At 48.6% G+C, this 25,430-nt stretch overlaps 1 protein-coding gene across 3 annotated transcripts in view; it reads left to right on the plus strand.

Moving 5' to 3' along the window:
- PPM1L (protein phosphatase, Mg2+/Mn2+ dependent 1L) overlaps window positions 1-25,430 on the plus strand; it is a 99,675-nt gene that overhangs the window by 36,881 nt on the left and 37,364 nt on the right. The window contains exon 1 of one of the 3 annotated variants that reach the window (XM_048059371.2): window positions 218-452. The exons of the other annotated variants lie outside the window; for them this stretch is intronic. The gene's annotated coding sequence lies outside the window, so the exon portion shown is untranslated. Of the gene's footprint in view, window positions 1-217; window positions 453-25,430 lie in introns of those variants that run through there. 3 annotated transcript variants of the gene reach the window in all.

The following is a 25,430-nucleotide window of genomic DNA, read 5'->3' on the forward strand; positions in this document are numbered from 1 at the left end:
TTCTGAAGGCAGTACGTCAAGTTAAGATCCTTGTGATAAACTTAAAAGTATTTCTGTGACTCATTCTCTGCGTTTCAGCACCTGCTTTCTACCCCACCCAGTCTTCCATTGTATTTTTTACACCTGTGACTTGTTGGTAGTGTTTTTCCTATTCAAAAGCTTCCTTTCCAACCCCTTCACTGACTCCAAGGGTAAGCTTAGCTCCTCTGGCCTTGGTGTCCTAACTCTTTGCTGCTGCCCCCTGTTCTCCTTTCTGTGCCTGGTTTTGGGTGTTAATCTGCTTGTGGTTTTGAGTCAGTCTGTGAAACTATGGGAGAAGTAATTGCTCCTTTAGAAACGTTGCAGAGGTAGAGGAGACAAGCAGTGGTGCTTTCCTGCACGATTTCCAGCTGCAGCAGCGTAAGCCAGCCGTAGTTTGTGCCTTGTGAAAGAGCACATTTCCTGGGAAGAAGGTAGGATCGGTAATTAATGTGGTGCTGGCATGCATGGTTTGTGTGCACCCATTGTACGGGGGTACAATGAATTCCTTGTCTCTGACATGGTAAGCTCTTACTGCAGGTTTACAAGTGCTTCAGAATATGCTGGGGGTAGTAGAGACAGAACAAATCTCCTCCGAGGCGCTATTAATATTCATTGCGGAGTTAACAGCATCGCAGCGCTCCAAAACAGACAGAATAACAGAGAGGAGAAACTTTGTGGGGGCTGGATCTGAGGGCTCGGAGCTAAAAGTAGCTGCTGCACTTCTGGAGCTAACGCGCGTTGGCAGCAGGAGCAACAGCACCGCTCCTCTCCTTCCAGCCATTAAAAGGCAAGTAAAATATAGCTTTGCAAAGCCTTTATATTTGGAGCTCCCTAAATCCAATTGGAAGAGATACGCGGCTCTCTTGGCACCAGCTCGAGGCTCTGTCAGGGAAGCTACAGAAACTCCGGTGACGTGCCGCAGCCTGGCACCTCTGGGGTGTCCCCGAGCTGGCGTGCAGAACGGCTTCTCGGTGAAACGCCTCCCTTGGTGCGTGCGCCTCTCCTGTAGCGAGCTAAACCTCGTGTAGCGCAGCCGTCGCTCTGCTAAGGAGAAGGCTGTGCCCTCTGTTTGTGCGACGTGGAGTTCGTGCAGCGTTCTTCATGTTAACAAGCAGCTTATTCTTAGCAGTGCTCTTGCAGAGAAAGCAGGCGCGTTCTACAGACAGGAGGAGGCAAAAATGGAGCTACGTGCTCCTAGAAAAACTGTGAGGTTAGAATAGGAAAGGGACTGACTGCCCACCTGGGACCGGAATAGGAGTTACTTGGCAGAACTTGGTGGTGTTGGTTTGATATCGTTGTTTGGTTTGCTTTCCTGGATGTGACACTGAGATAAATTGAGTTAGGAGCTGAAGCTAGAGATCAGGTGCTGCCTTCCTGTGAGCCAGCACTTCCCACTGCTGCGAACTTCAATCTTAGCGAGATTACGTGTTGTTAGGTTTGCTTGGTAAGGTGGCTCCTGTTGTCTTGGCCTCGCTGACCACATTTCACAGATTCTCGGTGTTTTGATTTATTTTCACTTTGCAGTTGGAAATGTGTGCGATTCCAAATTGGCTTTCGTGCAGCTTGACCCGCCTGGCATCCTCTCAGCTGCAGTTATGAATTTCTAATTCCTTTAACGTAGAAGTAGACGTGCCGTTTGATGTTTGCTTTGTGTCGCCTCTTCGGCTTAGCAGAACTTAGCGAGAGAAGTCAGGGATTATCTAATAATAGCTGCGAGTTTTAGGAATAAGGCCACAAACACCGCATTGCCTTGCACCACGGGAGGTGGGTTAATTGGTCCGCTCCTCCGCGCCAAGGGAGCGGGGCGGTGGGTGGCAGCCAGCTCTGCTCTGCTGCCCGCCTGGCTCAGGGGACCGGGCCTTTCGAAGGATTGGTTTGGGGGTTGGTGAGTTTTAAAGCAAATAATTGTCTGGGCTGGGTCTGGTACAGTGCGGCCTTGCCTGTCCAGGTGTGGTTAGCGCGATCTGGCTCTTCGCTGGAATCGGTCTGAGCGTAACGCAGGTCCAGGAGTAACTCCAGAAAGTTTCTTTAGACCACTGCTGGCACTTCGTTTTAAACCCGTGGTGACGATGATCGAGCAAATTTTGGAGGCTGGTGGTGGATTTTTTTTTTTTGCCATACAGATTACATTGTCTGCCTACATTATAAATATTTAGCTGAGGGAGCCTGGTAGTCTGGTTCGGACCACCTGTTGGTCCACAAATAAGTATTAATGCAACTTTGAAAGGAAAAAAGGTTGCTTGTCACATTCATAAAAATAAAGGTGAGTGTCTCCTCTGGCTTTGTTTTAAAAAACGTGAAGACAGACCTTCTGTGATGAACGTACCTGGGAGTAGCACTTCATCACCAGTTGATTTGTAGGAGAGCTTGTGGAAGTAGCAGGGAACGCGGTAGAAGTGACTTTGTGCTTCCATCTGTTGAGTTAGCCACAAAAGAGGTGTCTGGTGTTAAATCCGCGTTGTATGGCAGAAGGCATTCAAGCTGTTAGAGAGAAATAGATAAACAAATTGATGAGAACTTCTTGCATGCACTGAAAACAGCCTCACGTGACAAACTTGAGGGCTGAAAACTGAAGATGTTGCAGTTATAAAGGCTCAGAGAGATTTTAGAGTAGCAATTTTCTTAGGATTCATTCAACCTGCTCTGAAGGCAACGTTTTGAAGGGGTTAAGACAAGAAACAGTGAGCCTGTAATTTTAAAATTGATTCCATGCAAAATGAATTATACTTCAAAGTACGCTATTCTAGAAATAATAGCATGGTTTTGTTATTGTTGCTTTATAAGTTTTGTTTCCAGAGCCTAAAGAAGCTATTTTATTTTATGTTTTTCATATAAGCCTTCTAGGAATCTAGTCCTGCTTTTAATGGGTTGCTTGTCAATAAGGATTACCCATGTGGTAAGCATATAATTTTATAAAGAATTTGGAGAGCGAGGGATTAAGCTGCGTTGCTGGAGAACCAGAAATGAAATAGAGACAGTGGACAGAGGAACTGAATTAACCTTGCGAGAGCTGTTTTAAATTAGTTCTGAAAAAATCATGAATGCTATAAATGGATCTGAAAATTTCAGCAGAGAAGAAACTGTTCCCAGCGCTGCATTTAGATTCACGTATTTGTCATCCAGTTACTTGTTAGTTTGGGTGGAGTGTGCTGTCCTTTGGAAGGAGTGGAAATCCTAATGTGTAGAACTGAAACGCTGATTTCCTTTCAGAAGCCCGTTTGCTTTTTTCAGGTCTCCTTGGAGCTGTAGCATTGCTGTGTTGGGAAATGGCATAAAACAGCCCCCGACCCGATAAATAGGAGCTGGTTCTGGCGTAGCTCAGCCAGCCAAACCCGGTTGCACCCCTTGCAAGTTATCTTGTCCCATCCCAGCATTGCCTAGAACAATTCTGGGACCTGTCTCTCACTTAAGCAGGATGCGATGCCAGGTAGGTACATGCCGATGTCTTTGGTGCACCCCAAGAGCTGTCCAGTGCCACCGGCGCTGCTTGGTTCCTTCTTGCTGAGTGCCTTTCTCCGCCTGTATTTTGGCACCAGTCTGTCACACTTGAGTCACTGATGCTCCGTATTCCTCTGTGCCTCAGCAGACCGAGGGGTGCTGTTCCTAAGGTTTCAGAGGACACTCTGCACCTCCTGCCTAGCAGTCCCCCCAGGCTCTCGTATTCGTTTGAGCTGTACCCACAAACTCTTTGCCCGTTAGATGGGTTGATACTGACATAGCTGCAGTCCCCAACATGAGAGGAAAAACAAATCAGACTTCTTTGCCTTTAGCTTTTCTTTGCCGTTATGATCCTTTCTGTAGCCTGGTCTTGATACAGTCGTTTTTATGGGAAAATTTTATATTCAATTTCACTGTTCTCATTTGTGTTTTTATGCGAGATTTGCAGTTTATCACATCCTTGACAGCATCTTTCTTCCTAAAACTTGGGGCTCTCTGGTGTTCTTTGTAGCTCTCTCTCATCCTATGATTGCGATCGACTCAGACTTCCCAGTGTTTTTTATCTCAGCCTTTCCTGGGCACTAGTTTATCTTCTTCCTCTCCTTCATACTCCTTTGTCAGCACCTTTTTGTCCCATCTTTCTCTCTCTCCACGTTCTGGGGGAGTCCTTGAAAGCTGTCCTCTCCGCCCTTCTGTTTCTCCCTCTAAGCCTAAGGTTTAAACGTACAGTTTTTGCCCTTTGTTCTCTCCGAGCTAAGCTGTCAGTGGCCAGCTCCCCATCATCTATCACCCTTGCTATTATAATTTCCTTGACTGACGGTCTGTACACCCGAGGGCTGAATTTTGCAGCACCACGACACGCTCATCAATCTCCTCGTGCCAGGCATCTCTCGTCTTTCTGGGATGCTGTTTCCAAGCCAGTTAATAAGTAGCACTGCCCCAAACAAAACAGAGAGGCACCTTCTCCATCCCGTTCCCAGTCACCAATACCCCTTTCCACTGTTCTCCAGATTGTTGTTAATACGGAGTTACTCCACGCTCTGGTCAGACTGCTTGTGGGGCTGCCAGCCTTGGGCCTACGCTCAGCTCCTAGCTCATGCCCTGTCCTGCTTTCCCTGCTGGGAACGAGTCACAGATTCCCCCTGCCCTGTCTCCCCTGCTGAAGGAGCAGCAGTGTTTTTACACAAATCATGTGGGTTTGGGAGGAAATCTTCTATTTTTTTTTTTTCAAGTGAATAGCAGTCTGTGATTATACAGCAGGAGCACGTAGCCTTTCGGAGGTGTCGAATGCAATTCACAGAACAAGGCCAGGCACAGCAATAGGTACTAACAATAGTGAAATAAAAAGCCACTGCCAAACACGTTCAAGTATTTTACTTTTTGGTTAGCTTTGCATGTTAACTGTTCACCATTAACCGTGTGGCAGCATCCGACTTTTTATTGAGTTCTGATTTATCCCCTTGCCAGAAAAGCTGTTACTCATCGCCTGCCTAGATTTCCCCTACCAGTTTATCACTTAAGCGATACAAATGTGGAACGCAGCAGGGGTTGGGGGAACTGTAGTTAAATTTGCTGTTTGTAATGCCAAATGAATAAATTCCTTGTTTTGAAGCTATTTCTGAAGTCCGCTGGATAATCAGGGATCTGCCCGTGCCGCACATCCAGCTGTTTGATGGCCAACAGCTCATGTGGGAAGAGCGAGGAGTTGCCTGACAGTGCTCTGGCACTTTGTGGAGTCCTAATTAATCTCCTGTAGAAGTCGTCCACTCCAGGTAGCGTTCTGCTAATTTGCTGAAGTTCTGGGCCCACACATAGCCCAGCAAATACATCTCTCTGCAGAAACCGCAGGTGCTTCCCCAGCAGGCAGCACTTGTGCTTGGGTGCCGTAAGGAAAGGGCGAGAAAGCAAAGAAGAACAGTGCGTCGTGTGTGGGAAACAAAAACGGGTGAAAACCCCAATCCGCCTGCTTCGCATCGTGCCTCGATAGAAGGCAATTGTTCCTTGCGAGGCTTTTCCTCTCTCAGGCGCCTCATTCTTTCGCAGGAATGTCAGCCCACTCTGAAGCAGGCTTGGCTGCTGTGACAAAAGAGCTTTCTGTTCAGTCGTCGGTGTTCAGAAAGGGGCTTCGGGTGTTAGATAAAACCTTGTTTAAAAGCTCGGCCCGGTGGTGTCTTTCAGTTGCGTCCCCAAATAGCCCGAAGCCATCTGGTGAGCTCTGAGGAGAGGTGACCGTGCAGCGATGGATTTGCAGCGTCTCAGAAAAACAACCTTTAAATATTCCGGCAGTGCCAGGTAACTTCAGTGAGCGTCTCGCGCCTGGGCCAGCCCTGCTGCTCCTCTGGTCAGATCCGTGTCACGGGGATCAGCACCCCTCGCAACTACTTCTGGAACCTTCCCCTACTGCTGTGGGGGTTTGGTCTCTATAATTCAGAAAGTCTGATGTGAGCCCGGTGAATTGGGCCCTAGTCATTTCATAACAGATGGGCCCAAATTAGATATCGCAGGGCTGAGGATCGTGTAAGCATCCAGCTAAACGTTTAATGATACCAAATATTAAAAACTAGCTTTCCCATAGGCAGTAAAAAACGAGGATCAGAAAGCTACCTAGTGACGTTTAATTGTAGCATGAGTGGCTTTGGGATGCGAAGAGCAAACACTGTGGGGTTTATGTGGTGTAATAAAGCTCCATAACGAGTGCAGGGCTTTATTTCCAGTGTGGGAATGAATCCTTTCATAGCTCTCCACTAGGGTGCGGGTCCTTTTTACTCACAAAAGATAAAATCATCTGCCTGTGATGCAGGCATGCGAATGGTTCCCCAGGAGCTGCTAGGAATCTGAAATAAATGATCACAGGACCATGTCTTTCTCTTTCACATGATTCCCCAGTTGTATCAATTTAGGCTTTCCCTTCTTAACAAGTACTGTGCTGTGAGCACAACGCACTTCGTTTTTAATTTCTTGGCTCTTGAGGCAAAAAAAAACAGATGTAGCCATAGTTGGATGGCTTCAGAGAGACATCAGCATGGATTAGCAGGGTAGCCTCTGCCTTTGCCGTTCGTATTGATTAATAAAAACCTACATTCCCTCCTGAAATGCTCGTTCCTGCTGAAATGTTTTGTTGTTTTTATATTTACTTATCAACTCATTTCCCTCCAAGCTTTCTAAGTAAAGGAATTAACTGTTTAGGGAAAAATCTTTCCCTTCAAATTGAAAAAGCTGGTCCCTGGTGGTTTCCAGCTGGTCCGGTTGATACCTTTACGAGTGCCTGCTGTTGGGATAAAGCCTTCAACTGAGGGCAGCGGGGGCTTGCAATGTATGCTCCAAAATAAGGATTGTTTTTCTGGGGCTAATTTATAAACTGATCTCTTTAGGCCTAGTGAACTACATTTTGGTATCAACTTGAAATTGGTTCCCTTTGGGGATGCTTGGTTTGGGGCTGCTGAACTGAAACTGGATTAATTTTTCCATGAGAGCTGTTGGAGATACTCCTCTGAACGCCTGTCAAGTGCTTGGTGCTGGAGGGAGCTGTAGCTGTGGATCTGGCTCCTGGGCTTGGTGTCTTCACACGTCGATAGCCGTGTGGCCAGGTGGCTCGTACTGCGTGCTGCATGGGGGTCTGTGCTAAAATACCCTTAAATTTATGGAGTAACGCAATGGAAATCCGTTCTGTAGGAGGTGTGGTAGACACAATGCTAGACAGTCGAACAGGGAACTTAATGACAAAATATTTTCGGCATTTACATAGCCACAGGTGCTTCTAGTTATTTTTTTCTAAGATTTTTACAAAGTGACTGTATACGTAACTTTAAATAATTACGTAACATCTCAAGTTAAATGAGATGGAGGCACCCAGGCGCTTCAAGTTTCTGGAGTCTATCTTTTGGATAGCTAATTGTTCACTACAGAATTGATTTCCACGAGTAACTGAACACCCTGTAAGTCTTGCTTGCTTCTCTTGCTGTTTCAGATTTAAACCTTTACACGCTTTTCTGTTACAGCAAAACCACAGGCGTGCAAGGTGAGTTCTTCTGCTCCTGGTTATGGAGCAAGAGAAGAGACTGTGGTTTAATAGTATTTGGTCCGTCTGTAATCCGTCCCTTTGAATTTATGTGTATTTTTATTAGGCACTCCAAAGCGATATCAAAGTGTACGATTATAGGGCAAGAGAAAGGAAAATCAGCAGCAGAATGGAATAAAGTTACTTCTCCTCGACCATCGCCACCAGGAATTAATTAGCAGAGCTGCGTAGTCAAAGGATTGCAGGTTCCGTTTTTAGAGCTGTTTCCCTGAAGAGCCCCAGATCCCCGCTGTTCTCCTCCCCAGCACCGTGCGGTCTCTCTCACCTCTTTGGTTGGGCTGTGCCGCAGCCCAGTTAGCGGCACGGAGCTGGCCGCGTTAGCTCCTCTGTGGCCCGAAATGGCGAGGGGGGGAGTGAGTTAGTTATGGTCACGCTTAGAGAAAGTTTAGTGATGTAAACATAATGTTTTGTAGGAAGATTGGCAATTTAAAGTCTGTTTTTTTCTATTGAGATTAAAATTTTAAAAAAGGGATAAAAGCTTTAAGAAGTTGTTTGACAGAAACTGCTGTGGAACGCTTCTAGAGGCAGCTGGCGTTACAGCGCGGTGCCGGCTTTAGCTTTGTTTGTTGAGGTAAGGATGTAGTTTGCCTTCACGTTGTACAAACAGCGCGGTGAATACAGGCTGCATTAATTTGCCTGTCCCGATGAGCGGGATTTCAGCTTCTGCTTTACAAGTTGCTGGGGCACAGCGTGGTGAGCTGTTGGAATAACTGGGGCTTTCAGGAGCAGGGAATAAACGAGAAGAGAATAGCTCTTTAAGACGGCTCTTATGCAAAGACTGGGGGAAGCAACATTGCTGTGATAGTCCTTGGTGCCTCCGTTACGTAACAGCTCGGTATTCTTCAGTTTGCTGTGAGCGGAATAACCCGACACGCTGACGCTCACCGCGAGCTCAAACACGTCGTGGTGTGCGGGCCAGGAGAGAGGTCACTGCTTGCGACCTTGATGGTCCTGTCCTAACTGAAAGCGGGCAGCCAGGCGGGGTTTGGTGAGCGGCACCCGACGCGATGCTGCTGCTGGCAGCGCCACGGTGAGTACCGAGCTCCAGGTATGACACCAGCGGCCGTCCTGCTGCTGCCACCAGGTCCGGGGCCTTGGCCCCGAGCTCCTGCGTGCGACGCAGTGCCGCACAGCTCCCATCCCTGCTATTTATAGGCCCTTCTGAGGCCGGGATGCTCGGAGCCAGAAAGTTCTGTTCTAAATTACAGGCTCTAATGATAGTTTTTTCCTGTCCAACTTCACATGTAAGGAAGCAATTAAGCCCTTGGGCAATTAACTGTCAATTAAAGCATGGCTCTTCCTAAATTGCCTCTAAGTAACTGTGAGTTAAGTTCATCGAGATGAGAAAATCAGCAAGTGACACCAGAGGTACATCTTCAGAGGGCTCTTGTTCCCGCAGTGGTCAGCGAGAGGAGAGCTGTGTCATTAGCTGTGCCTGGCACGTGCTTAAAGCAGCTCTCCAGCTTCATCAGCAGTAATTGCTATGATCAATATGCGGTTAATGCAAGTAAATCGAGTTCCTAATTAACTTGGTGAATCAAATGCGTGTCCAGGCTTATTTCTGTCCCTTTTAAGTCGGATGAGGTTTTTCCAAGACTTCTTTTCTATGATGTACTGAAACAGTTATGTTGTGTTTATGCTTCTGCAAAACGACCCACTCTGGATTTGGCGTATGTGTTTACCTAGCTCCTCTTTGTTGAGAAGCCTCTATTTTTATTTTGCCCATGCTACTTCATGAGCAGACTGAAATACAAAAAAGTTTTGGATGAGGCATCTGGAGTCCAGGAGCTTAGTGGCCACAGATTTCCCAGCCACTTTTCATTACGATTTCAGCGCGGTTGTGAATGCTTTCTGTCTTCACGGACCAAGCTGCACTGTCTCAAGCTGATAATCTGCAAAATGCAGATACCAAGAAACTATCGCGGCTCAGCTCAAAACCTTGAGGCTCAGGTCACGCTAGACAAGCCACGGGGGCTGGTGAAGCCTGGAAGCGAGACGGGGTCGTGCCTCCTGGCTGTACCACGAGCCTTGGGCATGGCCGGGAGGCAGAGGGGTGCTGCTGGGCAGAGAGAGCCTTGGGCTGGCAGGGCAGGGGGCAGCTCCAGGGGTCCCAGCGGGATTTCTGAGCTGGGGGAGATGGCTGAGGGGACAGCAGGGACAGTGAAGGGTGACCCTGGCTGGTGGAAGCAGCTGCTGCTGCTGTCTCCTTCTCTCGCAGCTCCTCCTCCTCTATTATTCCAGTCTCAGCTGGCCTTGGCAGCTCCATCGCCTGTCCCTTAAGGACAAGCCTGACGAGCTGGGATTATCCCTGTCTCTGTTGACTTTGGGTGTAGTAATTGGCAGGTGTAAAGATATCTGTGAGTTATGAATGGAAAACACCCCCTTGGCAGCCTTTATGAATATGGATGTGTGAAGTACGGCATCGGGAAAGCAAATCAGCCTGCAGAACTGAAGAATGGAGCGCTGGCAACAGCGCTATTAAGAGCAAACGGCAGCGGCTTACCCTCCTGAACAGAAGAGCCCTGAGCAATGTCATTTGTCCAAATTGCAGACTGCGCAGTCTAAAATTTAAAAGGCACTTCAGTATTCCTAAACTGAGGAATTATTCATAGCACAATGTACATCTATTTTTAGAAAGTGCGAACGAGAGACTATTCATTTTACATTTACTTGGGGATTTAGGCTGTTTTGTAACGTGTGGCGTGGCGTGCCTTCTCTGAAAACGTCTGCTCGGAGGAGGAGGAAAGCAGAAAGTGCTGTGCCTGGCTGCTGTTTTCAGACCACACGTTGCCTGTTACGAGCATAAACATCATCCTTGCAAGCAGGTACGTAGCAGAACCGTGCCTTGAACAAATTACTGGTGATTTCCCCTGCACGAGCACTCAGGACACACGAACGCTGTAAATGCTTTTCAGAGGCACGAGGAGGATCCTTTACTCAGAGCGTAACGTTCATTTCAGTCATGTTTATTTTATGAGTGGAGGTTCATTAAACTTTCATTCAGAATCGGACAGAGGATCCGGCCGCGATCCGTCCTGGAAGCAGGAATGTGCCTGAGGACAGAGCAGTGTGGCCTGTAGGAGATGCGGGGCAGTAGCCACCGGTGCCCAGAGGTCGAGCACTGGGAGGTGCAGCCCACCCTGCAAGGCCGCCCCTCGGAGGGCAAGGTTTTGCCCAGAGAGGTTTGTGACAAATCGCTCTTCGCTTCCTCAGAGTGCCCTTGCCGTGAGATGCTGAGCTCCTGTCCTCTGCCTGCCAGCTTTTCACACGCATCAGACCTATTTTTATGTGAGCTTTAAACGTGACTGAGGAGAAACCCAAGCAAAAACCAGCAAATAGAAGAAAGGATTTGCTGCAAAAAATATTTTCAAGTACTTATTTAGTGTAGCTTCAGAGGAATTGCTTGAGTGTTCACCCCATACCTTTTCATTAATATTTATCTTGGAGCAGCTGACAAGGCAGCAAGGCCTTTTGGTGTTGGGCCATTAGCACGGGGGTGAGGCAGAAGAAGCAGAGGCAGAGCATTTGCTGACAACAAAAATGCCATTTTCAATAATAGAAATATAACTCTCCTTGTGCTCTTCAGGGAAGCATTTGTGTTAATGGCCTTCACTGCAGTAAAAGCCATGGCGTGGCTTCTGTTGGGTCCATTCACGTTTGGGATCTGGGAGAAAGAAAATGTCTGGCAACTTGCATTGAAGCACCGCGTGCAAGGCCAGATTTCTGTCGGAAGGCTCACCCTGCGCTCAGTGTGGAGAAGAAGTTGGCTCCTGAAATAGCCTGTGGTTGGCTGCTGGTGGTGGTGGCTGCCAGTGATGAATGTCACGGTTCATTCTGCAGCCAGAGCTGTTTCCTTGAAGGCTGCTGGTGTGGATATACAGAGAGTAAACTTCTCTGGTGTGTGCTGACCAGAGCTGACTGCCGGATTAGAGCAGAAATTCTTCTCTTTTTCAGCTCCCCCATCCTGGTAACAACATTGAGCAGCATCCCGTGGTTATCTGTAAATAAGTGGGTGCCCTCCTTTCTGTTTTGCAGGAGAATTATTTCCAGTTGCTGTTTCCAGTGGAGGTCTGTCACGAAGTTTCTTGCCTGTCATAAATACAAAATGTCTCGTGTTCACAACTGAGGCGTGAGGCTTTGGTGGCGATCCAAATATAGTACGTTATTAAGGTGCTTTCCGGAGGTGTACCCATAAAACAAGTTTATGAATAACCACCCTTTATCTTTCCTGCATGTTTTGCAGGAAAAGGTGTCTTGTCAAGTTGACTCTGATGGATGGGCTTTTATTGTGCTGAATGCGCTAATATATAAGGATCTCTATAAGCAAGTTTCTAAGGGGGGCAGCTGGAGAACCACAGGCAGCAGAGCATTGCCCAAACTTAAAATCCACAAGAGTGGCTTAAAAATCCCCAGGTTTCACTGAAACTATTACATCCTTTAATTTTGGCCTTTTAATTATGATTTTGGTTTCCTTCATTCCTCCTTTATGAGTGGCTGGCGAGGGACTGCCATGGTTCGCAAGTCTTACAACTCAGCGGAGCTGAGTTGGGACGTCCTGCAGTAGAACCACGCGGGTTTGTATCGCGTGCTGTCTGGGCAGGTGGAACCGACGCAGTGCACGAATGTGATGTTAGCGTGGGACCTACTGCCTTTGCCTTGAACCATGCTGTCCCCTATCCAGCAGGAACTGTGAGTTCTTCCCGACGCCTGCGTGTTCTCCCAGTCTTGCATCTCCTTTTACCACTTGCTCTCATCTGTCTGTTCTCTTTGCAAGGAAGAGGCTTTTTGGCTGTTTCTTATGCTCCCCAGCTCAAGGCATCTCTACTTCCTACACCCCTCTTCAGTCTTACTGGCACAGCAAGAGAGGCCAGAGCTTATTCTGCCCGTTTCCCTAGCAAGGGAAGCTGCTCCGAGCCGTTCTCTCTCCTGGTGCCCTCCTTTCCTCTTCTCGTTGTCCTCTCATCCCCTGCCTGCCTCAGCATTGCTCCTGGGAATGAAAGGGGCAACCTTCCTTTATTGGTAAGGTCTGTGGCAGTTTGCAGTCTAAAATTCATTGGAGCAGCTATGACAGCTCACGCTCAGCAAAAATCTGCCCTTCAGTAATGTTAATAATGTAATTTTATGTTGGTATTAATCAGCCTGACAGCTTCCTCTTAGAAGGACAGCTTCCCCCTGGAATGGGAGCTGCTGCAGATCGTCACGCTTCATATACAGTGATAGGAGTAAATTATCAAGATTTAAAGTTTATAAAAAGTGGCTTAAAGAAGGGACTTTTTTTTTTCTGCTGTTGGCAAATTGTCAGCTCGGCGCTGTCAGCAATTACACTGGTAGTTGTCCCCAAAAATGCCTGCTGCTTGTCGGCACGGTAGTGACTAGGCGATACCCGTTTGAAAGAGGTCTCTGCTGCTGGGACGCTTTTTGGGACCCAGAAGCAGCTGCAAGTGTCCGGGCTGCGAGGTTCGGCAGGGTGCTCGGAGGCTGGCTGAAGCCTGGAGTTGTGCAGGAGCACGCGCCTTCTGCTTTGGAGCAACTTTCATCCCAGAACCACGGCTCAGAAACTTGTCGTTTTCTTGGCACTCTGTTGGTGCTCAGACTTCTCAAAGTGTGCTTTTGAAGTTGCTCAGCTTGTGTGCACACATTTCATGCCGTACAAGTTCCTGAACTACTTGTCCTAGCTGAACTGCAGCTGCATTGTGTTAAGGTACATAACATAGCTCATTTTTCTTTGTATCGTCTTTCCAGGTGGGAACTTGTTTGTGCAGCGTGCTGCTTGCTTTGGTAGGCTTTCATTGTTAGATGGACACTTAAAAAAAAATATGTTGCTTTCTCTAACATAGGAATAAGAGGGTGTAAATCCAAGTAGCACACCTTGGGACAGAGTCAGTTGTGCAATATCCTTCAGCTCTTGTTAGGAATTTGCTTGTAAAAGCTGATGGGGGTGAAAGAAAGCATGTCTCTGCGCAGAGTACCTGTATCCGTCTGGGGGAAGACTGCGTTTTGCCTAAGTAATCGGTAAGGTTTCCCATCCCGAAGCTTGAGGTGGTGGACTCGTCTCAATGCTTAGTGGAAAGGTAAGGACTAAGATGATGGAACTGATTTCATTTACGTGCTTATCTTGAATACTGAGGTGATCAAGCCCAATGCCAGACGGGCACTGATAAAGAACTTTTTAAAACACATCATGTTAATGTGGACTAGTTATACACGAGGTTTGTCACTTTTATATTCGGTGTACTGACTTCAGAAACTACTCAGGCCCCTTATTTGTTTTTGCACTAACAAGGCTGCACGTGTACCTGCGCAGGACACTGGTGCAGATTACGCACTGGTAGGCTTCAATGTTTCTCTTGGCCTCTTCAGAGACGTGCACGGAGCAGAGAAACGTTGGTAGTACGTACGTTGTCGCAAAAAGCTGGACAAATGCAGCAAAGAAAACTGTCCTTCTCCAAGCGATCCTGGCAGCGTTTAAGGGTGAGTGTTGTTCCTGGGATAACAAACCAGCTCTGTGCTATTCCCCGGCCTCAGATTTGCATCAGCCCGCGATGACGGCGGAACATCAAGTCTCCTAAAAGCACAGCAGCTCCCACCCCTCGCTTCCCCAAACAAATCTTCTCCTTCTCAGTGCTCCTGTGGTGTCAGGAGCAACAAAGAAAACCCTTCAGGTTTCTTGTAAGAAAAAAGCAGGAGGAGCACGTTCTTGGACTTCCTTCTCCAGCTTTTCTGGGAACAGCTCTGCATTATTTATCTTTAAACAATTTTTTTCTCTGATTTGATTTTTTTTTTAAGAGACAGCCTTTGAAAAGAAGATTTTGTTGCATTGTGTATAAAGCAAGAACTTGTGTAGTACTTAGCTAGCAGTCTTTATGCTTACAGCAACATGTATAATATACAAAAAGTGTGTGTGTATTATATCTACGGATGTGTTGCTGTCTAAAATACTCCCGTATTGCCTTAGATTGGCAGCCCTGAATGAATTCCTGGTCACTGCGGATTGCCAAGCAGCACGACCTGTGGTTATGTTGAACGATCTCTCTACCAGAAGTACCAAAACCCATTTTCTACTTAACTTGCTTGTTGTTGACGTCCTCTGGGGAGCTTGTGTCGCTGTGCGGTACATCCACGTACTGAATGGAGATAACAATTTATTAAGTTAGCATCTACAGGAAGATGAGGGGTTAGGCTTGAGACGCAGCCTAACCAGCGGGCTGATTGCACAGTCTGCCTCAGTCCTGCTGCGGTGTAATTTTCAGCTTTCATTTTGGGACTTGCCGGGTAGAATTATTGCTTCATTTCAGCCCATTGTGCTTTATATTCTGGTTTAGGGTCCTTGGCACAGGTCTCCTTGCTTTGGGGAGATCTTGATGGCTTGGTATAAACCACCGAGTGTGAATCTCTTGGGTTTTCCCTTCCCCTTTCAAAACGTCACTGTTCCTGGTAGTGCACTTCCAGACGTCTTGTCTTTGATTCTGGAACTGAAATTTTACCTCGTGCTCCTTTTGTTCGCTTGTCGCGCCTGCTCCTGGGTGCGTAGCTTTCTGTGGGGTGGCTCTTCCAGCTGGCCGGAGCTCCCTCAGCTTTCCTGCCCCTCTCATCCCTCGTTCCTCTGTCTTGCCCTGGGGGTTTCAGCCCACGGGGGGGGGGGGCTCACTAGTGCCTACATCTGTTAACTCGCCCGGCCATGGAGCAGCGTGTCCTACCTGCCGAGCAAACGCCTCTTCTGTGCCCGTGGGCAGGAGTAAGCGTGGTAACAGCTGCCCTCTTGCTCTGCTGTCACCCCTCGCAAGCCATCCCGGCTTCTCCCTCCCCACCGTTGCTTTTGAACTGTTGGAGCAGCCCCACCACGGCTGCTGAAACGTTTCTGAACCAGCCTCGAGATGGCCACGCCGCCTCTCGCCCATACTCTGATGTGCAAATGGGTTTCCCCGTGAGTAACCATGGGTGGCGGTGTGACTGGGAGGCAACTGGAATTTCAGTAGCACGAAGGATTTCTAAAGCAGAAAGGAATCTGTTAGGTTTCCTTAAATACTTCTGTAGGCTGGCAGCAGCTGAAACAACAGTCGTGCTGCTGATTCTTCGCTTTGCGTGCTCTCTGCTTATTAACATTTAAAAATACTGCCTAGACACTCAGTCATTAGCGTTCAAATTCAGCAGCATAAACCGAGCTCTGACTTTCACCCACAGAAGCCGCAAATCGTCGCTCGTGCATGGCACATCTGCCGAAACCTGGGGGCTCTTCTGCAGCGGGGGCGGCCCTGCGCAGCCCCTGCTCCCCAGCTCCGTGCTGCCGAACCCCGGGGCAGCCGGGAAGCATCTCTGCTGCCAGAGCGTGGCCGAGATGCAGGCAAGGAGTGGATTGCGAATCCAGTGGGCTTTTGATAAAAACAGGTTTTTTCTAAATTACCTTATGAACTGGGGTTTTTAAACCTTTTCTTCGAAGCAGTGGAAGGAGGTGGCGCTGTACTTCTGAGCTTCGCCTTCAACCATCTCGCAGGGTACCTGACAACAAAATGCTTGATTCTGTATTCACGAGCGATTTCCATTAACATGAGAAGCAAAAATTACATCTGAAATTCAAATCTTAACTCTATTATGGCATCCTTTCATTCCGAGCTGAGGTTTTTCTTTGGTTTCTGAACTGTATTCGTTAAATGTTTACGCCGCGGTGAATTTAGGCAGCAAAACCTGACACGTGAGCCGCGTGTCAGCAGCAACTTGGCCACTTCAACTCCTGGAAAGAAAGAACCTGGTGATCAGTGACTTCAGGTACTGTGCAGCACATGTTCTGTGAGCCATACAGCAGGGAAGAAGTACGTGCACCCACAGACGTAGTGGGCACGGAGGAGCACCCGTTCCTCTGCTGTGGGGTTTGCACAGAGTGCTGGGCAGGCAGGGCCCCACGGGGATCGTTGTGTCCTAAGACTCATGAAGCGCACGCTCCAGCAGCACTAAAAGAACGTTCTTCAGGTTTTAATCTTAAAAGTTCAACACCCTGGAGTTAAGTTCCTAATCCCTGTCGTTTGTACCACGTTCCCCCCCATGTTCAGTTTCTGTGCTGTTTAGTTTCTGTGCTGTTCCCTGCATCAGCTGCAGCTTTAGGTTTAATTTGCCTCTTTTTTTTTTTTTTCTAGTGGTGCTTTAATGGACAATGTGATGCTAATTTGGAGTTAACAGCAGAAAAAAAAATCATTTCATCTGATTAAATTAAAATGCATAGCTGTGATTTCATCTTCAGCCCTGCGCTCCTGAAGGCAGCACTTAAACTTTCTGAGCTGTTGAGGGAAAAACCAGTCCCTCAGCTGCTTCCAGCGAGCTCCTCTGAGCTGCTGCTTTGCCCTGACGCCAGCCTCTCCCCGGCTGTGGTCCCTCCACGGTTAAAAACTGCAGCCTGAATGCACGCTGTTCATGCCAACGTCATTCTAAACGTTACATTCAATTCAATTTACTGTGCCCCTTGTATTTAAACACTCATAAAACACGATAGTTGCCTCGTGGCACCGGAGCAGTGCGCGTTGGAGCTCTGTACCCAGCGGAAGGGATCCCGGCAGCCCCTTTGGTCCAGTTGCGGGGCGTGGGGCTGAGCTCCCCGACCTGCTGTGCTTATTCCGTTCTGCACCGCGTCCTCGCCAGGCGTTTTGCGGGTCTGGGAGCTGCATCTTTCTGTGCAGCGTCCCGGGGCTGCTGTCCTCCTACTCCCTGAGCTCCTGGGAGGGTGCCCGAGGGCAGCTCAGGGACCAGGCAGGTCCCTCGCCCGGCTGCTGTTTCACAGCACGGAGGACAAGAGCCAGCGGTCAGCAAATCACAAAGTGGAGATGCTGCCACTGCACGAGTCAAAATTTATTTCCCTGTGTTGATTGTGGGTCAGCCCTTAAGTTTGTACATAGAGTAAGCACTCAGTAATCCTAACCTTTGCCTGGAGTAAGGAACGTCTTGTGCCAAGCTGTTTGAATCACTCGAAGTGTGGAAATTAAAACGCAACTGCTGTACCCTCTGGGACATGAAAGCAGTCCTTGGTTGGATGTAAACAACGGTTACGCCGCCGTTGTTTCCCTTTTATAACGACCCATATTTAATGAAGTGCGGAGCAAGTAATAAATACCAACTGTTCGTAGGTCTGTCTCCTGGAAGCAGAAGAAGGTATAATTGCTTTTCAGTCCATCAGTGCTCTCGTTGCTGTCATTAGCCAGGAGCCTGCTCTGAGCCGCGCGCGACGTGCCCAGAATGGGCACTGCTGGTCCCGACCAGGCCGCACGTCCCTCTCCAGCCCGTCACCTCCTGCCCCGGAGCACGCCATCCGAGAGTTCAGAATTAAACGGCTATTTCACGTAAGCAAGTCCGGACTTCTAATAAATTCAAAATCCTTTCTATGCAGTCAGATCATTAAATTTTAACTTCTGCGGCCTTTTTCTAGAAAGGCTCTAAGCGGGATTTTCCCTTTAGCAGGAGAAGTCACGTTTCTCTGCAACCGCTGTGGGTTGTGGTGCGTTTAAGAGCAATGTTGCATGGGTTCTAAAACTGGCAAGCAGTTTTATATTTATTGGATTAACCTCTAAACTTTCTAGTCTTAAAAATACCTCAAAGCATCAGACACGAAGCAGACAGTTGTGGTTTTTTTGCTGTTGCTTTATAGCTACAGTTTGGGTATAATTTACTTCATTTGTCATCTTCTGTAATTATTTTTCCAAGGCCCCATCTACCCCGGAGACAATACATGCATTTCAATAAGCTGGGAGAGCTGCTCATGAGGGGAATGACAATTCAGACATGCGGAGATAGTTACTCGCATTCATTTATTTTTAAATAGGACTTTCCTTATCCTTTTTATTTTGGTCCTTTATTATCGGTAACGTCGCAGCTCTTCCCCAAACATCCCCTTCGCGTGCGTGAGCTCTGCAGACAGCAGCACTTGGAGAGCAATTGCTTCCAATTAGCCTGAATTAGCTAAAATGCGTTAAAGTAACAAGGAAGTAATTGAAGCTGCTAACCTGAGCTCCAAGCCAGAGTCCTCCTCATCGTATGCATTGCAGCTGAAAGAAGAACAGCCGCCTTCCCAGCGCACGGAACTGTACCTAAATTAAGAGCCTGCTTGGGAGCAAACACCAGTAAGACTTTAGTCTTAGGTATGGACCCACCCGGGGGGGGGTTTCTGATGCGTCCCCTGTTTGATAATCTGTGTGCCATTTCTAGACAGGTTACATTTCTGTATCTCTGAATTCCCTGAAGCTTTTTGCTATAAAACTTAGGACGCAGCCTATATAGGAGAAACTCTTATAATTGTCTTTAGCTCACTGGCTGGTCTGTCCTGCTGGTTGCAGACTGGATGGCTTGTACCCAGCAGTAAAGGCAGCTGCAGAAGCACAAGGCTTTGTGCTCGCCAGCGAGTTCTCTCTTCTCCAATTTCAAATTTTTGCTGGTTTTACGGCCCCTGCCGTGCAGAGGGCTGCCGGGAGGACTGCGGTCCAGCTCTGCGGAGCCTGGCTGCTGCTGAGCCGGGTGTTCTCGCCTCTCCTTCCGCTTGTCTTTGCTGGTTCCTGAAACCCAGCGAGGTGACCGGCTGGGCCGTTGTCTGCTCTTCTACTTAGCGACCTTCGGAACTCTATCAGATGACTTCTTCACTCACTCATGAATCATTTCCTATTCTTTTATCAGGTTTTTTTTCTTTGCTCTTTTTTTCTTGGTGCAGAACCTTATTTTTCAGGTGTCAGCAGCTGTTTGAAGTATACCGATGTCACTTCCCCTTAAATCCTTCCTGCTAGTGAGATAACTGTTTCTCAACACCTCCTGATCTCTTCATATATGTATGTATGTAGACCCTATTTCAGACCCCAAGTCTCTGGTCCTGTATTTAGGAGAAACACAACAACTCTTGCGTTAGCACAGGCCTGCTGAGCACCTGCTTTATAATATCCTTTGCTGTTCCTGTCCTGCTTGCAAGAAGAGAGGCAGCGCTTGGTGGATGCCAGCTCTGTGAAGGCGCCGTGTGGGTACGTACGCTCCGGGCAGGGCTGTGAGCTCCGGGCAGGGCTGGCTGCTCTCCCTCCACTCTCCCAGTCCCTTCCCACTGAGACTGCAGAAGAAGCCCGTGACTTCTCCTCCTGCCCGCTGGGTAAGGACTATTTTTCCAGTTTCCCGTGCCTCACGTGACTGAGCTGCATTCCTCGCTTTCAGGGCTGTTGGGCAATTTTGCTCTTCTGTGATTCTTCGCCTTACCTCCCAAATCCCGGAGGCTGTACTGAAAGGAAATGGAGGTGACTTGTGTGTGCTGTTGTTCTGTTCTCCTCAGCTGCTGGCCTGCCTTCCCTTTGAGTTACTTTCATCTCATGCCACACGTTGGACGCTGTCAGGGTGTGCCGTATAATGCAATTAAGAAATAACACAGTTTATTAAAATAAAACAAAACCCTGAATTCTGCACGTATTCAACAGGCTAGCACCTTGAAGAAGCACCAAGCAGCAGTGCGGTGTTTCAGCCCAGCTAGCGCTCGTCTGGAGGCCTCCTTGGTCAAGACGAGCACGAGCAGCAGTGATGGAAAGTCTGAAGTGCTGTAAATGTGCTGGCGGCTAAATACAGAAGCATGAAGGCTCCTTGAGAGCCGGCAAGGCCCTTCCTGGTGCGTGGTGTTGTTATTAGAGAGAAGCCTTCATTAAGGGTTATTCGGGTTCGGTGTCGAGGGAAATGAAGCTGAAAAGAATGCTTGGTGCTCGCAGAGCCGTTGTGCTACGGGGAGCAGTAGTGATAACGGGGGCTTTATTAACGCAGCTCTCAGCACCTCCGTCAGAAGGAAAGATGATGAAGAACTTATTAATGCAGAACGGAATTAGCACAGAACCGATGTTTGTGACGGCTATCTGAAAGAAAGAAAATGTGGAACACTTAAAATTCTTCCAGAGAGAAATAAATGAGACGGGAGAGTTTTGAAGAACAAACAAAACCAACCAGCCTGCTTCCCACCCTGACCGGCAGCCCGAGGCGCTCTTCGGGAGGCATCTGAAAGCAGCAGGAAGGGCCGAGCAGAGTGGGAGAAGGGCAAGGAGGAGGACGGGAAGGGGATGAGGTTTATGAAACTGCTTGACGTGAGGCACGTGAGGCGACTTGCTGTTAGTCGTGCAGCTTAAGGATTCAGCATTTCAGACTTCGGGGGAAACAGCTCAGCGTCCTTGGTGCTGGGCTTCGGTTGGTTGGCGGCCGTTAGCAGCACATGGGGTGATCGGCCCCTGTCTTCCGTCCCACCTCCCTTCTCCCGAACTACCTGCGGTTTGAGACATCCCTGGCTGCGCGGTCACTTGGGGTTCGTTCTTTTCCACTCTTATATCAACAGAACTTTTTTTTAGTGTACGTTGTGCCTATTCCATGAACACTTCCCAGGGCCCCGGCCATGCCTCTGCGTGCCTGTGGAGCACGGCTGTCAGCGAGACTGAAAATCCACCAGAGGGTGGGTTTGGGGCCAGGAACGGTTTTTTCCCCTGGTCATCAGCTGAGTGCTCGTCCAGTTTCTCTTCTGGCAGCTCCCCTGAAAAGCGTGTTTTGAAGATCAGGCGCTGCTGGCTGTTCCAGGACACAACAGTTCCCTTTCCAAATACAGAACGCACAAACATCCTGTTCACTTCTGGGATGAGCACCATTTCCGAGGCAAGCCTCTTAAGATAACTCTGAAAGGGATACATCAAAGGGGAACCTTGTAAAAAATTTTCCCCCCATCTAAAATAAACCTGCGAACAAAGCCCTGGATAGGATGTCGGTGTGAGGAGGGTTTTGTGTTGCTTCCTTGTTGACAGAGAACCTGGTACCTTAGGGTTTGTTTTTTACGAATCTATTTATAAAGCAGTTTATGCTCACCGATGTAAATGCAGAGGGTTTTGTGTTGATTTATGAAGGATCCTTAAGGCAGAGCGCCTTGCTGCTTTCTCTTCCTTCGGTTCTCCGCCTAGCTGCTGCCGCCTGCACGCGTGCAGTTAAGAAAGAATTAATGAAATTTTGCTACCCGTAATTATTGTGCTGTTCCCTTGAACGTCGTCCCACCGGGAATGCGATTCTTCAAATGCTTTCTTTAGAAAATGCATATAAATTACTCCCCAAAATGTGTTTTCAGTGGTTTGTTGCGTTATCTGCAGCACAATGAGGAGGTTTCTTTGCCGAGGGTTAGCAATATGTCAGATATTTTGCTGTTCTGCTCATTTCTCTGTAGAGGGGCGCACTCCGTGTTCCTTCAGCCGCACGGTGCCTCTCCTTATGCCCACCCACCGCGGTTTTTTTACCGGGAAACTTTTGTGCAAACGGTGGCTGTGGCTCAGCCGCGCTGCCTTGGTTGCCCAGGTTCACCATCCCGTGGCCCAACGGGGCTCTGCAGCTCCTCGGGACGAGGCAGTCAGCGATCCTCAGAGCAACTCGCCGCGACAGGAACCCAAACCGCACAGCCTGCGGCGGGCTGCAGGAGTCCGCTTCTAAATCTCTGAAGGCTTCCTGCGAGGCAGAAGAGGCGGTGGGATCAGCACAAGGTATATTTTATGTATACCGGGTGTAGGAAGCTGGGGCTTTCTTTGAGATACGCAGCTGCCGTGACTTCCGTGGGGATTTAGGCCTGAAAGTGGGACTCTGAGTAGCTGCAGTGACCTGCTCCTCAGAAAATCCCTTCTAGTCCCTTCGTTGGCTTGGCTGGTTGTTGCAAGGGGATAGGTAAACGCTGCGAAGCTGCGGCTGGCTGAGGCTATACAGTTGTTCCTGTGTGTAAATACAGACTGCCATTTCCCAGATTTCTGGCTGTCGCCACGTTTGTTTTGTTTGCACTGGCAGGCTCCGTGGGGAGAGCGGTGCTCGCGCTGCTGCGGCAGAGACCTCCCCGGCTCCCTCCAGAAATGGCCGCGTAGCCCAGCGCCGGGGCGCGGGGGGCCCTTTGTCACCAGTGGTATCACTGAAAGGGCTGCAGGAGCCACCAAAAATGTCAGTAGGTTCAGTGAAGTTGTGGAAATCATCAAGCAAGGCTTTTGGTTCCCTTTTTTATGACTTTTTAACATTCGGAATTTTATTAAAAACTGGAAATGCCAAACGTGACACGAGTTCTGATGCTAACCACCTGTAACGAAAAGAGGAACAGCCGCAGAACTGCTGGAGAGCCAAACGTTAAGGATGTAATTTGCCCTGAGTTCCCTGTCACATTTCTACCTCGAGTCATTTTCTGGATGAATATTTCATCACTCAGGTAGAGCTGCATGGAAATTATTTCGTTAGGTCCCTTTCAAAGGCGAGGTGAGTGTTACTCCTGGTAAAAGAAACAATCTGCACGCAACAATTGCTGCCTAAGTACTGCCGAAATAACCAGAACAGAGCACAGGTTCTTCTTGGAATTGATTTAATTACAAAAAATATGCGATGCTAAAGCAGTGAGAGACGTTATTTGAGCGGATGGGCTTCTAACCTGGTTTTTAGGTGACAGCAGGGGGTATTTATTGACCGCCTGATTATGGAAGTCTTTTAACGGCTTTCTTGCTTGGCACAAGGGCTGTCCCTTGTCACGCGTCTACCAGCAACGACTTCTCTGTCGAGCGCATCTCGCGGACGGCCGTGAAGCGCCATCTGAGGTGACCTTACGGGGCTGCAGTGCCACCCCCAGCAGGTTTTAATTTCTGTTTTATTTCCGAGCAACGGAGTTTATTGCAGAACTTTGAAAACGACAATTCCTTTAAAATGCAATTTGAGCGTCAGGAAACGTCAAGCGTTTTGTCATGATTACCTTGTCTTTGCTCCCGTAACTTTGATTTACCAGTTCGCTAAGCTGCTCTTTCTGAAAGTACTGCGTCCCTGTGCAAGGGGAAGGCAGTTTGTGGGCATCACGAACGGGCTGAGTTCAGATGCAGCCCTGATTAAGTTCTTGTGGGGTTTTTGCTTACGTTTCTTGTTCTGACATTTTGGGGAACCTCTTAGATGGAAATGAAATGAAATGAAACGCTTCCTTAAAGCAGCACTTTTGTCCAGAGAAGCAGCCTTTTTGTCTAGAAAAGCAACACGTGCATTCGGTTTAGTTCATGACCCTAATTTGCTCTCAGGTTCGTGCATGCTCATTCTGGACTAACTTTGTTTTTACATCCAAGTTTCCGTAGCTCTTTAAGGTAAGGGTCATTCTCAGTATTTATTTTGCAGGAGATTTTCTGCTTTCTGCAACGGGCCAGATTAAAAATAGCCAAGATTCAGTCAAAAGGCCAAGCAAGGCAGGCTGAACTACTTCGAACTACCGAGCTGGCACACGCACCGAGGGCTGGATCGGCTCCGGGTTCTTGTTTTGCTGTGCAGCTGCCGGAGCCGCCTGTAACGCAAGTCGCTCGCTGAGCAGAGTCCAGCTCGGTGCTCTCATCGGGCTCATCCCGACCAAGTAACCCTTCTCAGAAAGCAGGCACCACAGGCTCTGGGTTCACGCGGTGCCCTGCTGCCTGCCGGGGCACTGAACAATGCCCAGGCTGGCGTCTGCCTGCAGGAAGCCCCCCCGAGGTCAGCGGTGCTCTGAGCAGCAGCTTAGGCAGCGGGTGCTGGGCTCTGGGTACCGAGAGCACAGAGCCCCTGTAACTTCTTTCAGCTTCATCCAAACTGCCCCTGAAGTTGTCTCTTAGAGCTTTCTGTACCGAGCTTTCTGGAGGTTGGGCTCCCTTTTGTCTCCCCTTCTCTCCCTGTACGTATTTCTTCCCAAAGCGATCTCATTTTCCTTTGGCTGCAGCACCATACCAGCATGTTGGCTCCCAAATCGGTTTCACAGTCTTCTACACACTGCGCGTCTGCCAGGCTTTTTCCCCCCCGTTTCCTGTTGGTATTTTATTTTTCTCTATTTAGGTTAGTTTCTGTCACACCCCCAGCATTCCCAAATCCAGTTTTATCCTTCTTTGCTCGGTGTTGGCACTGTCTCCTTCAACCGTCCTCAGTGCGCTGGGATTCTTTGCGATTTTGTTTTCCCCTTCTCTGTTTGTGTCTGTCTCAACGCCAGCCGCCAAGAAGCAGCCCACTTGCTGGTGCACAGAGCCTCGGCTCCGGCAGCTTCCTGCTCCAAATTATTTGCTCGCATTTTTCGTCCTAATCTGTTGAGACACTTCAAGTAGCGTATTTTTTCGCTTTGTTCTTCTCTTTTGGTTTCCCCCAGTCCGTCCCATTGCTATGTATTTCTTCTCAAAGCAGAGGCTGCGCTGCCATTCACCTAAAATTTTGCCATCCTGCTCTGCGGAGGTGACCCTTCCCTGCCTTAGTATTTCAGCACCGCGCAGGAGAGTTCTGGCCCAGCGTTTTGCAGTCCTTGTGTCTTATCTCAGAGTAAAAAATGAGTCTAAGATGAACGAGGTGTTCAGAAGAAAAGTAAACAAGCCTGCACTACGTGACTTGACAAGTCCTGTCTGTCGTGTCTGCTGCTGAACAGCTGCAGAGGGTTTTTTTGGCAGACGTCACTGAAGGAGAGACCTGGAGGCCAGAGCATCAGGTACGCTGTGGATTTTCGGTTGGCACGGCCGTGGGAGCTGCAACCAGCAGCGCTGTAGATGTACAACACTGTAGGGGTAGCTGTAGAGCACAGCACGGCGTTTGTAGGTGAGCTGGGAGGATCGAGAAGGCTTAGGCATGGTTCAGGTATCGAGTACAGCACACGGGGCCAAGCCCGAGTTAGCGCCTCGAATGGGTCTTTGGCAGGGAAGAGCACTGGGGTTCTGCTGGTCTCTGGGGTAAGAGGATGAGAGGGGGACTTACGGGAGGGGATTAAGAGCTGTGCTGACACCACTTTATCCTGCAATCCTGTGTGAACATCCACAAGTAAACGCTAAAGCTGTCAGACTTGGATTTCGGTTCAGAAAGCTCTACAGAGTCGAGGGAGATTGGCAAGTCGTCGGCATAAAGATTACAGCTGGCTGAAGTGAGCTTCAGCCCCGATCCT

The sequence above is a fragment of the Anser cygnoides genome, chromosome 9 (genome assembly GCF_040182565.1).
Source record: "Anser cygnoides isolate HZ-2024a breed goose chromosome 9, Taihu_goose_T2T_genome, whole genome shotgun sequence".
Taxonomy (NCBI): domain Eukaryota; kingdom Metazoa; phylum Chordata; class Aves; order Anseriformes; family Anatidae; genus Anser; species Anser cygnoides.